The 16,894-nt window shown below is 36.0% G+C and overlaps 1 protein-coding gene and 1 pseudogene across 3 annotated transcripts in view; one reads left to right on the top strand and one right to left on the bottom strand.

The window, feature by feature from the left end:
* The first annotated feature begins 3,614 nt into the window (after positions 1-3,614).
* The window catches only part of XIAP (X-linked inhibitor of apoptosis), a 31,801-nt gene continuing 18,521 nt past the window's right edge, over positions 3,615-16,894 (top strand). Inside the window, exons 1-3 of one of the 3 annotated variants that reach the window (XM_039874697.1) lie at positions 3,757-3,771; positions 4,012-4,137; positions 11,866-11,934. The gene's annotated coding sequence lies outside the window, so the exon portion shown is untranslated. Of the gene's footprint in view, positions 3,772-4,011; positions 4,138-11,865; positions 11,935-16,894 lie in introns of all 3 variants that reach the window. The other 2 variants (XM_039874696.1, XM_039874698.1) reach the window with 2 other exon arrangements.
* Positions 12,254-12,372, bottom strand: LOC120612268 (uncharacterized; annotated as a pseudogene).

Genomic DNA, 16,894 nt, shown 5'->3' with positions numbered 1-16,894 from the left:
GAAGAAGGTACATAAAACTAATGGCTCCAAGGGTGAGGCCTGGAAGTCAGGGCTCACTCCACATTCCTTAACACGAAGCACTCTGCTCTTTATTTATTTTTATTTGGCCTTTCACTTATAACTGCTTTTGCAAAAAGTGTTCTAATGCTAAACCTTTGCTGTTCCCCTCAGCAGATAACTACACATTTTACTTTCTATAGAATCCAGCTGCCATGGAGGTGTGGCGATCACCCTTGAAATTCCTCTCTACTTATCTACATGTCATGCTCTTTCACCTCTGAGAATGTGTCCTTTTTCTCATTCAAGGCTAATGCCACTCTCATGCTTGATCTCATTTCTTTCTCATTTCCTCTGAGTCTTTATACTATAATTTTTTCAACCATATTAAGTTGCTGCTTGGGACATCTGGCAATAATGGAACATTGGCAATTTCATATGGTTCATTCTTTTTCTCTCTAGATGTTTCTTCTCCTCAACCAAAGATAATTATAAAACAAACAAACAAACAAACAAACAAAAAACCATTCTTGTACAGGTAAGAGTAACCTCTCCATAGATTGTGTTCTTCTAACTTTACACCTCTATGTGTCTCTCTATACAAAATCTAGATGCCATATCTCAGGTGTCTAGCTATGCCTTTGCTGGCTTCGCTGTTTGCATCGCTCGATTGACAATACACTCAACAAGGATTTACTGAGGATCTGGCATGTTTATGTAATTTTTATTCGCTCATTCAGTAAATACCTGATTACCTACACTGTTCCAGACACTGTTGTAAGCACTTAGAATAGATCACTGAACAAAATAAAGCTCCCTGTCTTCTTGTAGCTACTGTTCTAGCAGATGTGAGAGGGAAGAGAAATACAATAAATAAACATAATAAATAAAAGAACCATATAGTATTTTAGAAAGTGATAGATCCCATGGAAAATGAAAAAGGAGAGCAGGGAAGGAAGACTGGGAGTGCTAGGAAAAGAAGTTGTAATTTTAAGTATGGTGGTCATGGTAGGCTTTATTGAGAAGGTGCAATTAAGCAAAAACTTGAAGGAGGTAAATGGCAAGCCACAGAGCTAGCTGGGAGAAATGTTCCAGGCAGAGTAAAGAGCAAGTACAAAGGCCCTGAAGCAGGAAAGCTAAAGGAACAAGGGAAAAAAGTAGTAGGAGATGAGGGCATAAAGAAAGATACCAATTGTGCAGGATCTTTATATGTTATCTACTGCTAGGTAACAAATTGACTTAAAATTTAGCTGTTTAAAACGACAATACATGGGAATTAAAAGGTGGCTTGGCTGGGTTGTTCTGGTTCTGGATCTCAAGAGGTTGTAGTTATCTGAAGTCTGGGCCTGAAGGATCCTCTTCCAAGGAGGCTCACTCACATGGTTGGTTCTGAGTGAAGGAGAGAAGATGTAGAGAAGGGGAGGACTCACTTTTTCCCTATGTGGGCCTCTTCACATGCTATTTTGAGTATCCTCAGGACATGACAGCTGGGTTCCCCCAGAGCAACCAATCTAAAAGAGAACAAGGTAAAAATCACAATGCCTTTTATGACCTAACCTCTTAAGTCACACATCATCACTTCCACTGTATTTTGTCGATTACACAGGCCAGCTCTGGTTTATCGTAGAAGAGAAATACCCAAGGGCATGAAAAGCAAGAGGTAAAGAGCACTGGAGATCATCATTGTAGCTGGCTACATTGGCCTCTGTAGGCCATTATAAATTTGTGGCTTTTACTTTGAGTGAAATGGTGAGCCACTGAAGGGATTTGAGCAGATAAATGACAATGATCTGATTCATTAGGATAACTCTGGCTGCTCTGTGAAAAGACTGGAGAGTGACAAGGGTGTCAACTGGGAGACCAGTGAGGAAGCTTGTACAATCCATGAGAGAAATAGACTAGGGGCATAGTGGTGTTGAGAATTGGTGATATTCTGGATGTATTTTGAAAATTGAGATGACAGGATTTGTTGATGAATTGGATGTGGGATAGGAGAGAGTAAAGATGACTCCAGTAAACCCTTGGAGTCAGTACAAAAATGAATTAGACATAAATATTGCTGTAAATGAACTTAGAACATAGGTGAGAGAAGGCATGTAACAGTAGCTACACTGTATGGCAGAAAGTACTGTGCTCTATAACAAAGGCACAAATTTAAGTGCCAAGTAAGATGAAAAAGTTCTGGAGATGGATGGTGAATGTACATAATGCCACTGGACTCTACATTGCAAAATAGTTTCAATGGCAAATTTTATGTTATATACATTTAACCACAATTTTTAAAAGATGCTAACAAAACCAAAAATAAAAATTTAAGTGCCAGGAGAGTTCAGACAGGAAGAAGATGTGACCTTCAGCTAAGGGAATCAGAGAAGGCTCTGTGTAGGAGCAGTCTTTTCACCTCACAGAGTAGTTTGAGCAAATAGAAGAGGCAGGAAAGCTGGGGATGGGCAGGTGCACTACGAGTTGTTCCATTTTGTTAGAAGATAGGTAGTACGCCCAAAGGGAGAGTGAACATGAAGCTAAGTAGTCTTAACATTATCCTGAAGGTCACACTACAGTTTAACTCAGATGGTCTTATGCAGGCTGGATTGTGGGGGACCAGTCTAGGGATAGAATGGCCAGTTAAGAGACTGGAAAATGATCAGGCAGACCATTAATCAGATCTAGATTTGAATCACTATTCCACCTCCCACACATACTAGCAGTGTAACTTTGGATAAGCTACCTAACCTCTCTAAACCTCTGTATCTTCATCTGTAAAATGGGGATAATGAGTTACATATTTTTTAAGGTTGCTATGAGAATTAAATAACTATTTTCTTGCAATAAATCAGAAGTCAGGTTCTCAAAGCTGTGACAGTGGGAGAGGATCAGAGGGGATATTATTTTAGCAAATCCCTAAAAAATAAAAAGTAGTCTCTCCTTCCTTCAAGCTCCCTTTTCATGAAGGGCAGCATCATTTGGGGATGCAGCTGATACCTCTCCTCCTTTAAATGAAACATTCTCATTCAGAAAATTTATCTCACTACACTAGCCTGTAAGGAAGCCCGTCTCTGAAACAAAATTCATTTTGGTCTGACAAGCCTAAAGCATATTTGAAATAAACCCAGGATATAATCTGCATTTTTTTGAATAGATTTCCTTTGTTTCCCTTGTTTCTGTGTCTCTTCTTCCCTATTCATTTTCCCTTCACCTCCCAATCCCCTTCCTGCCTCCACTGTCTTCCTTTTTTCTTTCATCCTTCCCTCCTTGGACACAGATCATGTTGTAATCTCAGTTCCCTAGTTTATTAGCTGCGTGTTATTGGGATAGTAATCCTCTTTAGGCCTCAATTTCCTCTGTAAAATGGATTTAATAAGAGAGTGCCTACCTTATAGAGTTGTCAAAATTACAACAAAGAACACGTTATATGGCTCCCACAGTGCCTGGTCTATTGTTAAGAATTCAACACGTTCGCTCTATTCTCTACCTTTTTATTCTTCAACCTGTTTTGCTATTCCTCAAACCCGGAAGCCAGCAGGTAAAGCTTGTGGCGGGAGGGGGAAACGCCTCGAGGCTAAACGAGGAAACGCTTGAGCTTGGGGCGGGGACTGCACGGTGCCCACGACGCATGCGTGCCCGCCCCTTCAGCTTCTGGTTTCCAGTTGGAGGGGGTGGGAGTGGGAGGGAGAGGTCTTCGTTTGTCCTGGCTGCTCCCTTCCCGCCTGGGGAAGTGGCGGGACCTTGGCGGCGCCTCAGGCGTGCCCAGTGAGGGACGGCCGGGCCCGAGGGGTAAGTTCGAAAATGGCGGAGGGGGAAGAAGGAGGGGCTTTTGCCGGTCGCGAGGCTAGACTCCTGGCGGGGGTGGCGGGAAGATTACGGAGTGCCGAGTGGCGCGGCAGGGGCTGTGATACTGACGGACAGCGTCCGGTGTCTCTTGGAGGCCCTTCGAGGCCCTCGGGATACCTTCGGGGGATGGGCGTGCTGGTGGGTGCGAGTGAGGGAGAGGAAGGGACTTCCGTTTCCTTTTAGGCCAGGCCTGGCCGCGAAGCGGCGTTGGTATTGCCAGACTGGGGCTTGGGCCTCCCCTCCTCCAGGACCCTCCCCTCGGGATCGCGCACGCCGCCGCGGGCGATCCGGGCCGGCTCTCCTGGCAAGGTGGGTACTTCTCGCGTGGGGTTTCTTCTCCCTTTCCTACCTCTTTTCTCCCCTCCTTCCCCTCGGGCCCCGCGTTTTGGGGAAAGGCGGGAAGGCCGCCCCTGCCCAGCGTGGGTGGCCCACCGGGGCTCCTGGCCCGTACTTCCAGGACTGCCTAAGGAAGGCGTGGGCGGGTGGGTGCCAGTCTGAACCCCATGACCCGTGAGGTAAATCGAGTCACAGAACTTTTTGTTAATGGTCAAAAGGACTGCCCCCCAACCCCTCGTCTGATGCCTGTGGCATGTATAGATCTGTGTGAAGCGTGTGTGGTGAAAGAGCCAAAGAGCTTCCGGAAGAGGAAATTAGTATTTCTTTCTGACCTTTGCTGCCCTAGTCAGCGCGCCAGCATATTATGCATAAAACAAAATTCAATCTAACTTTCAGTTTCATTATTTTAACTCTGTAATACACTTAATTATTTCCTTTTCGGTGAGGGGGAGAGTGGTTATTGCTGGAACTAAGCTATGGCCCTCTAAAAGAAGTCAATCAAAGCTTTGTAAAAACCTACTCGATTTCAGTAATCTAGTTTGCTTTCAAACTTATGTCTCTGGTTTTGTCAAGTATACCTTGATAGTTAATGACGCATAGAAATTTACTCTGGTAAGACTGGAGGTTGCTATAGTGTTTCTTCTCTTTTTTTACTTAACATTCATTACAACCAATTCAAGAGAAACTGTTACTGACGGCCATCTTAGAATCATACTGTTTTTGAGTTGGAAGGGATCTTAGTTCAGACCTGTAATTTTACAAAAGCAGAAACTAAGGCACAGTAAGATTTCATGGCTCGTTTGAGGCTCCTCGACTGCTTAAATTAAAACCCAGGTTGTCTGGCTCCTTGCTCGCCGTTCTTTCTGCACAGGTGCTCCACATAATCTCCAAGCAAGAAAATTTAATCAATACAACGCACATTCCTGAAGCGTATACCACTTTGTGCGCTACAGCTCTTACTGCTTTCAATGTATTTAACATGCTGATGAAGTTAGTTCTTGACACATTTTCCCCCATCATTCAAGAAGTGGCAACAGTTTAGGTTAAAAAGATACGTACACATACAGGCACATATGTATACTTGAATATGCTCAGGTAACTTCCTGAAGGATGCATAAGACAAAATCTTAACAATGGTTATTTATGGAGGATGTAGAGGGGTGGGAGGCTTTTTACTTTGCACTTCACATGTGGCCTGATGTACTGTTTGAATTTCTTCCATAAACAAGTATTGATTTTATAATTAAAAACAAGTTTTAAAGTTCACACATATATATATGTCAATATAAGTAAGTATGTATCAATGATGTGTATATCTATTTATATACATATATATATTTATGTATCAGTGGTTTGTATTGTAAAATCCAGTGTGGTTCCTGTCAGCCCAGCTAGCAAGGCAGGCCTGATTATTGCATGGTCACCTTTCTTCCTTGGTTTTATCCTATTCCTAATATAGTAAAAAATTAAATATGTTACTAGTCTTTAAATATTTTTATAAAATGTGCTAAGCTTTTGATTATTGAATAATGTAGCAAAATATATTCAGGATGTCAATTTTGACACAAAAAATCTGAATGTAGAATTTTTGGATAAGAATCATTTAAAAAATATTAAGACTGGAAAGGTCCCTAGTGGTTAGTATTTCAGCTCTTGTTTTTATAAATAGATTAATTAAGACTCAGGAAAAGTGAATTGCCCAAGGTTATGTATCTGGTTATTAGCAGAGCTTGGACTAGGATGTAGGTCGTAGTCCAGTGTTCTTGTATTATACCTGTTATTTTATTGCTTTCTAGTGCTTTTGATGACTCCAACTAGGCAGACAAAGTAGTGACTAAAGGGTAGTCAGGCCGATTTCAGTAGATAAGAATTATTGTAATTAGTGTACCATTAATTTGTATAGTACTCGAAATATTTTAGTTATATAAACATTCCCCTTACATTTGTTGTAAACATTAATTTGTTTAGTGACTCCTTCGTATATATTATAAATGCTTAGAGACCCCAAACATAAAATATATTTCACTTATTTTGTTTGGTCTCATATTTAAGTCTGGTAGCTAGTGCTACCAGGAAAAAAAAAGCTATGTTTTGTTTGTTAAACACATTTATTGAGCACCTACTATATGCCAGGCATTGTACTACTAAGTGATAGGGTTCCAAAGATGAATATGGCAACATAGTGCCCTTGTTCTTTTGAAGCTGGAAGATTATCTTGTGCTGTCAATTCTCAAGATTAATCTCTGGTCGAATCTGGTAATAGTATTATACAATGTAATCTGTAGTACTATTTAAGGTCATTGTGTGAGTACATCCGAGGACACAAAAACAGTGATAAAATAAATAAGTTGAACCGTACAAATGTCAAAAAAAATTTTTTATTGTAGCAGTCATGTGATACAGTGGAAAGAGCCCTGGATTGGATGCCTGGGTTCTTGTCTTGCTTCGTTTCCAATTAGCTGTAGAATTGTGAGCAAGTCAGTAAACCTCAGTGCCTCCATATTTTTTTCATAATTTTTTTAATATATTCCATTTATTTCAAAACAAAATGTTTTTGGAATACTATATATTAAATATGCTTATTATAGAAAATTTGAATTTCAGAATAGTATATAGAGAATAAGTATTCTTAATTAAGCAGGCCCACATTCTTTTATATTTACTTACCTTTTTTCACTTAGTATCATATTGTATATAGATTGTTTTAATCCTTTTTCTCTCATTCGACATTCTGTATTGAACATTTTATATGTCATGAAGTCTTTCAAAATATAGTTTTTATTTATTAGGCAAGTTCTATGCACCGTTTCCTTCATCTGTAGAGTAACAGGTTCGAGCTAGTTGACTCAAAGATTTGAAACCCATTATAATAGTTTTTTAAAAAAACTGATTATCTTAGATTTTATCAAGGAAAAAAGTCCCACATAACAGTCCCAAATCTGTTTGGAATAAATATCTCAAAGGGACAAGAAATTAAGAATAAGGTAGAGATTCAGTCCTTAGTAATTTATGGTTTATACTTCCATTTACTTTAAAATTTCACATGCTAAATACTTAAATTTTAATTTGTTGGAGGTGCAGGTGATACGTGTGTCAATACTGCGTTAAAAGCTGACCAAGTTCAATTGTGTAGGGTGGGTATATAATGGATTGAAGAGGGAGAAACTAGGCTTCTGAACTTGGGATTCTGTGATTATTAGAGCATAGAGGAGAAAAACCTTGTGGAAGCACAAAAGAGTTCAATAACTTGCCCAAGGTCCAAATAGTGATTAAGTTGTAGAGGTAGGGTTTGAATCCAGATTTCTCTGATTCTAGTTCTCATGCTTTTCTTCCATTGCATGCTGTATTTCAAAAGATGACGATCTCTCAAACATATTTCTTGATGGTATTGCTTTGATCAAAATTAACCAACTTGGTATCAGTAAATTGAGGAGCTATGGTGAGAAACGTTGAGATAGCACTTAGGAAAATAGTTTTCAGCCTGAGGCAACCCAGCCAACACCCCCTTGAGCACCTTATACTTTGAGGTGATTTTAACATCAGTGTTTTGACAGTGGCTGGCATGTAATAAGTAGGTAAAAAATTGTTGATTGAATGCTCCTGCTTGTTACAAAGAAATGTGTTAGATGAAAAAGGAAAAATTTAAACTTCCAAGACCTTCCAGATAATTCAAAAGAAAGGCCTTTCTGTGTTCTAAGAAATTAAGGATAGCAGTTGTTGATTAGTGTATTTACCACAAGAATTTGAGGCCAAACGTAAGAGTTACATGTTTTATCTTCTCTGTGTATACTTAATAGTAGATTATCCTTTGTGTGATAAAAGCATATTTTTATCCATTTTGTAGGACTTGGCATGGACTTTTACTATTTCTAATTATTGTATAGTTGTAGCTCTGCTATTTGATTTTGGTATGATTGGCACCCAATCTTTTATTAAGAATACATGTGATACACTTATGGTATACTTTTATAATGTAGTTTCAGGGATCTGGGTCGTGTTTAAAAGTGGGATTTACCTGTGTGGGGAAGGAAAATTTATTTCCTTCTAAGTTCTTCTGGCTGGTCTAATTGACATGAGACAGATTAACAGGAGAAAATAACCAGATTTATTATGTATCTATATATGGAGACTCTGAATATAGGACTCCACGAGATAATCCGGCAGTTGAGGCTGATATTCCTTTCTGGACTAAGAAGAGGGAGGCAGGGGTCTGGGACTTCAAAGGGAAAGTAGGCGATTCACAGGTAGATGAGAAATAGCAAACATGTGGTAAACAAATTCTTGCTGTGGCACCCAGAAACAATAGGCAGTCTAACAGACTGCAGGTTCCTCTCTGCCACACTTGAATCATATTGTGCCAAGATGATAGCTCCTTTAAGCAGTATTTTCTATCTGAATTCCTTTAGACAGATAAGGGGGAGGAGGGTCAAAGGTTCTCTCTGAGTTTTTTGTTTCTTAAAAATCACTATCTTAAAATAAGTAATACTTCAAAAAGGGATGTTTTGGAGTGGCAAACTCTGCTTCCCATCACCTGTATAGACTAGGAATAGCTTGAATGCAGATGGTCCAGACAGAAGTTAAACTGAGTGAGTTAAGGCTGATTTCTTAAACTGGGCAAAGCTGGTGCCACTGTGCATTCCTTGCTATATCTGTATAAATACTTATTTATGGTTTGAACTTTCATACTTATTACTGTAATAATTTTTTAACTTCAAAACACAGGCCTCTCAACATATATTGCTATGTGATTTACCTTTCTATCGCTCCAGCTAAATTTTCAACCCTTGAAAAGGCAAGGAGCCTAACATTTTTTGCTACCTCACTGGGCTACCCTTTCTGCCAATAATCCTTCATTTCCTTAGACCTATATTGGTCATAATCACTGAGTTTAATTTTTGACTGTCATTTACTGGCCACGTGATCTTTGATGAGTAACAACCAGTCGGAAAACAAGTTACCCTATGTTTCAAATGGGGGTTATGATTAATAAAGGTAGGTTAAATTAGATACCACATATGCAGACATTCTAAATTGTAAAGTACATTACATATTTTAGTTATAAGAGGTAACATGGTTAAAAAAGGGTGGGCTGTGGAATCACAGAAGCTCATGCTTAAATTTTGACCTTGTGTTAAAACAAATGGGATTAGAATTTTTTAGTTTCAATTCAGGATGTTTTAGTAGATTAGAAAAAATATTTACATGTGGCTAAAATGATGGGATGGAGGGAAATGAAATTCATTTGTAGATAGCATTTAGAACATGTGGGCACTCATTGGCTTGTAGCCACTTATGGCAGTTCCTTTGTCTTTTTTTTTTCATAAATCATCTCAAAGATTTCAGTAATGATACTTTATTTTATTTTGCTTTTTAGTTTATTTTTTTAATTGAAGAAATGATTTAATTTTTTCCATTTTTTTTCTTCCCCCATCTACCTCCCCCCTCTCCCTCTCCTCTGACAACCCCACTAGTCCATTGTTCATATCTATGAGTCTCCTGTGTCTTTTTTTTTTAATTAAAACTAGGCAGAAGGCAGACCTACTAAATGTATATAGACAGCAGAGTGAAATAAGTATTTTTACTGAGGTAAAATAAGATAGGAATAAGTATTTTTACTGAGGAAAAAGAAAAAATGTTGGCTTTTATCAAGAACTTGTTTCAATACTTGTTTGAGATCCCAAATGATCATGGAAGAGAATATTTAATTCTGAGAAATATCTAGAGTAGGTATTACCCATTTACCAAGTCATCCATTAAAAGAACCTTAGCATGACACTTGTGGAACCATCTGGCTTTTAAGTACTGCATCCTAATCTTTCTGTCAGCATAAGTTATCTGGACAAGTATCAAGTAGAATAAGTTCCAGTTCTGTGCTACTAATCAGCTCTATGGCCTTAGTCAAATCATTTAACTTCCTTACGCTTTAGTTTCCTTATAAAGTGATTTCTGTTATCCTGTTCAGCACATAGTGTTATGGTGAACAAGTTTTGGTCGGGATGTCTAATGATTTTACTTTTCAGTGTACTTGATTTGAGCAGCCCTTTTGTAAAAATTATTTTAGGGAAATTTTTGGCCAAAGATCAGAGAAGGCTCTTTTCTTCTTACCAGGTGCCAAATTAATTATTTTTACAAGACAGTGAGTGAACAGTTCAGAACTACAGCAATAGACATTACTCAGAAACATTTTTCAGCAAAGTTCATTTATTTTCAACTCAAATTAACAGTCTCAATCAGATATTACCTATGTTTCTCAGCTCTCTCAACTAGTGATACACTGCCACCCAAGCAGTGGGCCAAAAGACATTTGTTCATGGCCAACCACCATGGACATGACCTGATTACAGCTTTTGTCTCTGGGAGTTGGCCTGCATCCGTCTTTTTTTTTAACTTGATGATTGACAGTGTTGATATCAATTTACAGTTTCTCCTTTCTCATCAGTGTGGCTCAGAGGCAGTTATCTAAAAGTAATATTACAAAGCAGCAAACTGGCAAAAATTCTCAGAATAGGCAAAAAGTTAAGGACCAAGAACATATCCTTTTCTCTCTTTGTTGTAAGTTATAAAATTATCTTCTGTGAATAAAAAGCCAAAACTTTGCAATACCATGCACTGCTATTGATAGTTTACTGGGACAATGTATTCATAGACGATGGAAGCATTGTCACATGGAAAATAGCCAAATAACATCCTCAGTCTTCTGGGCAGGATTATATAAGGGACCTGACTAATCAAGAGCTCAACTGCTTTTTTATTAGAATCTAATATATTTGGTGGATAAAATTTAGAAAATTAAAAGCAATAAGAAAATAAAAAATTTGTAATCTCATATCATTTGTAACCAGCTTTTTTCCACTTAATGCAGCATCATGAACATATGTCCGTGTCCTTGAGTATTCTTCTGAAACTTGAGTTTTTAATGATTGCCTAGTATCTGCATTACCAAAGTGTTGTCTTCTTTTGTTGGATATTGAATTTTTTTTTGTTTTTTTAAATAGCACTTATTTATATATACACTTTAACATCCTTATATATACACTTTTAAAAAACTTCCATGATCATTTCCTTAGAGTTAATGCTTAGATTTAGAATGGCTTACTCAAAAGATAATCAGTATTTTAAGACTTTTAGAACATATTGCCAGATTAATCTCTAGAAAATGTGTACCAGTTTTTAGTTTCACCAAGAGTGCCTGTTGTCCCATACATTTCCCACCACTGAATTTTTATTGTTGGTCGTAATGGTGATCTCTGCCAAACGGGACAAAGTTGGTATCTTTTAAAATGTTTATTTCTTTGATTACAAATAAGGTTTAACATCTTTGTTAATGTTTCTTGGCCATTAGTATTTACCATTTATAAATCTGCCTATTTTCTTTTGAGGTATTCATCTTTTTCTTATAGATTTATAAGTACTTTCAAACTTTTTCTTGATAGATTAAAAAGAAGTGGTAATAGGACAGACTCCTCTTTGAGACCATTTAATATTGGTGTTAAAAGCAAATAATGACAGATTAAGGACATTCACTCCATTTTTGGTAATAGTAAAAAAAAATTTATAATTTTTATGCAATAGTATACAAAAGTATAATAGTAAAAAATTGCTAACTTTCTGAATGCCCAGCAATGAAGGTGCATACCTATAAGTAGAATATGTTAATATTTGTGTTTTTAAAAATGCTTATACATTCTTTTATATTCATAGACCATCTGGAGGAATACACAGAAAACTGGTAAGAGTGATTGCTTCTAGGAATGTAACCAGAGGTTTAAGGTATGAGGGTGGAATGTATGCAACATTTGTACCTCTTGAATTGTTTGATCATGTGGTATTGTCTCTTTTAAAATATATATATCTAAAATTAATGTTCAGCAATATGAATTTGGTGAGGTTATGATAACATACATACAGTCAGGTACTAGTCATCCATTTAAGATGTTTCTAATACAAATAAAAATTGATGTGGTAAGATGCTTATTATATGTTATTAAACGGAAAAAAAAGTTATAAAATACCATGTATAACAAATTCCCTTGAAACTATTTATAATGGACATGTGCACATGCACACAGAAAAGGTTCTTTTTTTTTTTTTTTTACAGCTCCTGGTCTTCCTAGGTGGTCTCCTATCCAAGTACTAACCAGGCCCAACCCTGCTTAGCTTCCAAGATCAGACAGGATCAGGCGTGTTCAGGGTAGCATGGCCATAGACCAGAAAAGGTTCTTAAAGGGTAAATATACTAAAGTGTTCACAGCCTGAGTAGGAGGACTTTTTTAACCCCTCTCTTTTAAAAAGGAAAACAGTTGTTTATATTAAGGATTAAGTTAACATTCTTGAGATTTTCTGCGTGCTCAGATTTTAACAGATTTTGATATGAGCTCTGAATAAGCATAAATAGTATTAATCTATGTCACAGATCTATAATTTGGACTGCAAATGGTTTGTTTTGAATCAAAGACTACCGATTAATGAGCACTGTAAATTGTCTTAAGTTCTGAAGTTTTCAGTGAAATGGAAGAGGGAATAATAGTGATCTTGAGCCTTCTTATTATCTTGAGTGAATTCTTGAGCCCCAAACCTGTGTATTCTTCATGCAAAACATTTTTTAGGGGTAACAGTCCCATAATTTTTTGAAGAATAGATAAGGGAATGCCTTACTGTGTGTTTGTTCTCAGGGAACTGTATCTATAGAGTTAATTATTATGAAGAATTTGTCAAAGATTGGAGGTCTATGCTCAAATTGAAGTATTACTATGACTTTCTAAATTAAGTGTACAACATGTAATTGATAATCCCTTTGTTGATTCTCAGTATGCCCTTTCAGGTGTTTACAGAAGTAGGCTTCATGATCAAGCATGTATTGTATTCAGCAGTGTTAATAAGTTTGTTATTGATTAAACTTATGGGATAAGTGCTCATTAATACCATTCAGTTATATACTAAGTTTATAAGCTTAAGTTTAGGGAAAGAACTTTTGATTCGATTGAATGTAATCTCAGAAATGCTTTATTGACCATTTAACTTAAAGTTAAAAGAAAATATGCTTCACGGTTTGAAGAACTTCCATAGTATAAATAAGCAGTTTGACTTAAAAGTTGAATTTTTATGTAAATGTGTCATAAAAACTGAATTAGAAAAATGACATTCCATTTTCGTTCATGGCATACCATTTTACAAATTCAGCTTTTTTATACTATGATAACGTTTACATAGATATAGTTCCTATATAATACAACTTTGTATATCAAAAGGCTATTTCTAAACAAAGAACTAACTGGCTAATACTTTAATATAATTAAAAGAGGGATTGACCTATATTGGGTCAGGGAGAATGCCACTTAATTGACAAGATCTCTATGCTGGATCTTCTGTAGAGGAAAAAAACTACTGATTAGAAAAACTTGTAATATTTGAGCAATGAGAGAATCTTAAGATAAATTTTAAATTATGATGGTGTTTTTTGGTTAACATGAAATTTTTCTGATGTTTGAAAAATTTTATGAATCATATATTTGAACTGTGATTTTAGTATAGGTTTTTTTATCACTGAAGAATTATAGTTTGCACGATATGCATGTATTTCCAATTTTGGTCTCATTTACTAGACACAATGACATATTAACAATTTTTAGTACTCATATTGATCTCAAGATCCCAGAAGAGGTAGTGGGTGGGACGTAGGATAATAACTACAGTAGCCTAATAGAGGTGGTTCAACAGTCATTCTTTTGCTGAACATTTATTAAGCACTGCTATGTGTCATGCATCACTTTAGGCATTGGGAATACAAATGTGATAAAACAGCCCTTGTTATAAAGGACTTTCATTCTCACAACGTGTGTGTGCACATACAGATACACACAAACATACACACCTTCAGAAATTATTAAATCTACTACTATACTTGGGTCATCAGCAAATCATGTAGAGGATACATGAAGGCACAAAGAGTAGTCATTCTGTGGGGATTTTGAGTGGAAGATTCGTCAAAGATATAGATGAGATTCTAAAAACAATTATTTTCTCAGTTTTAAACAGCTGCCTTTATTATATAATGTGTCAATCAGTGTGATAATACTACAGTGGGAGCTAATAAGGGTATTTTGCTTGCATAATTCTTTTCATATTTTTAACATCATTATATTAGTTTCTTAGGGCTGCCATAATAAAGTATCATAATTGGAGTGGCTTAAAACAATAGAAATTTATTTTCTCACAATTCTGGAGGCTAGAAGTCCAAAATCAAGATATTGGCAGGGCCTTGCTCTCTCCGAGGCTCTGGGGAGAACCTTTTCCATTCCTATCTCTTGGCTTCTGGTGTTGCCATTGATCCTTGATGTTCCTTGGTTTGTAGATGCATCATCATCCAGTCTCTGCCTCCATTTTGACATGGCTTTCTTCCCTATGTGTGTTTGTGTCTGTGTTTCTTCTCATATAAGGATGTCAGTCAAATTGAATGAAGGCCCACCCTAATGACCTCATCTTAACTTGATCGTGCCAGCCAAAGACCCTCACATTCCTAACTGGTGTTTAGGACTTCAACATATCTTTTAGGGGAAAACAATTCAACCCATAACAACCATTTAATTCTTTTTGTAGTGCCACATCCATATAGTTACTTAAGAAATGCTTTTTCATGATGAGAGGTTGTTAACAAAGCTCTTGGTTGAAGGAATAATGTTAAATATTTATAGTTTATTAGGTGAGCCTGTAGTGATTAGAGGAATTTCTTCCAAAGACCAGAAGGGTGAAGTACAGACACATCATAGAGATCTATGAGCTCAATAGAAAAAAAAAAAAAAAAGGTTTCGCTACTTACTAAGAACAGTGATTTGCTATTCTGACTTAAAAAAATATAATAATGGCTATTTATAATAGTTAATTTTCAATCAGCAGAGATAGTTTCCTAATTAGCCATCCTAAATAAATTTGTATTAATTTTCAGTCAGAATTATTTTCTACAGTGTCTGGTACACTTACGAAACTGCTTGCTTATTTTTTTCTAAGATGCCGTGGTAACTGAAACTCATGGTATTATGGAATACATTGTTTATTAAAATTGTTTAAGCCAGCAATAATTGACTGCCAAATAGCTTTTTTTAAAATTACATTTACTCTTCAAATAAGGCAGATTTTTATTAGAACGCTTAATATAAAAATGCTTTTTTTGTGTGTAATATCTCACAAAAAATATTTCTCTGTATGGGATTTTTTCTATTGTTTTAACATTAGAGTTTCTTTTTTTAATTAATCAAGACTATTCATATATTTTTTTTACCATTTGGAGAAGCTGTCCTTCAAAATAGTCATTTGATGCTTCATTTTTTTAATAGCATACAACTGTTATGAAAGCATCCATACTAGCCTTACCATAAAATTAATAAATGGCTTGAAGAGATTCATTCATAAACCATAAGGAATTTATGTACTTCATAATATTCTTGACTTCTATATATACGCATACTATGGTGCCCTCACACATTGTACAATAATAAATACCAAAGAAATCAGACAAAGAATGAAAATTGGCAGTCTTACTCTTGTTCTAAGTGGATGTGTGGGAAATAAATAGCCTAATGAAAATATTATAGATGAACTCTGTTTGTCAGTGGTCAATACATCTTTTTCCTAAAGTGTAGGCAGTGTTCCTAGAATAAATCTCGCTAAAGAAAATCCAAAATCTTTGTATAAAAAAAAGTGCACATTTGTCTTGTTTGTAAAAATGTTTTAATCTAGGTGCATTTGTATCCCAAACAGTTCACACTACTTGAATACATAGAAGAGTTCAAAAGCACACCAACATGTATGTAGACACACCCAAAACAAAAGGAATGCTTTCCAATAAGATTAGGAATAAAGATAAAAATTAGTTAAAGGAGAGAGTCTCCATATTACCAGAGTCAGTGGAATTAACTGCATTTTAAAATGTAAAGTATACCTTTTTGGAATTGATTTATAAATACATAAGCTATAGGGTGGACAAACACCAATGTAAGAAACTTCCACCGAATATCATAATTCAGGAACATAGATTCAGTGCTTCATGATGTGGAAAGAAACTTCTAAAAACAGCCAATTGGTTTGATTTCTTAGAATTTAAAAAATACATTTCAGAAAATAATTTGCTACAATTAGCAACAAAGAACAACATTAAGAAATAAAATACTGGGAACACAAGAACTGAGGCCCTCAGAATGCCAAAAGAGAATCAGACTTCACATTAAAATTTAAAGAATGTAGTTAAAGAAAAATTTAACTGGGATCTTTGCAACAGGTTAAATATTTAACCACTTCAAACAGAAACAATTTAGTACTCTCACATAGTTCTGAAAATGTACTGTAACATCTAGTTTTCCATATCAAAAGCACATAATTTAATCAGCAAAAGTCCCTTTGCTTTAGACTTAAAATGATCTCTGATCCATCAAAGTTTATACTAACAATGACCAAACTACTATTTTAATAACATTTGTCTTAATCTAAATGTAATTCACTATCGTAAAATTAATTTTAAAGTGTACAATACAGTGGCTTTTAATATATTCAGAGTTGGGCAACCCTCACTACAAACTAATTTAGAGTATTTTCATTACTTCAAAAAGAAACTCAGTAACCATTTGCAGTTACTCCCCATTTGCCCTCTTCCCCCAGCCTTAGGCAACCACTAATCTACTTTCTGTTTCTATCTTTATAACAAAATTTGAACTTACAACATTATTGTTCTCATGCCTAT

This window comes from Pteropus medius, unplaced genomic scaffold, assembly GCF_902729225.1.
Source record: "Pteropus medius unplaced genomic scaffold, Ma_sr-lr_union100, whole genome shotgun sequence".
Lineage (NCBI taxonomy): Eukaryota > Metazoa > Chordata > Mammalia > Chiroptera > Pteropodidae > Pteropus > Pteropus medius.
Note: the sequence above shows the minus strand (reverse complement) of the source record. Positions and strands in the feature narration are given on the sequence as shown.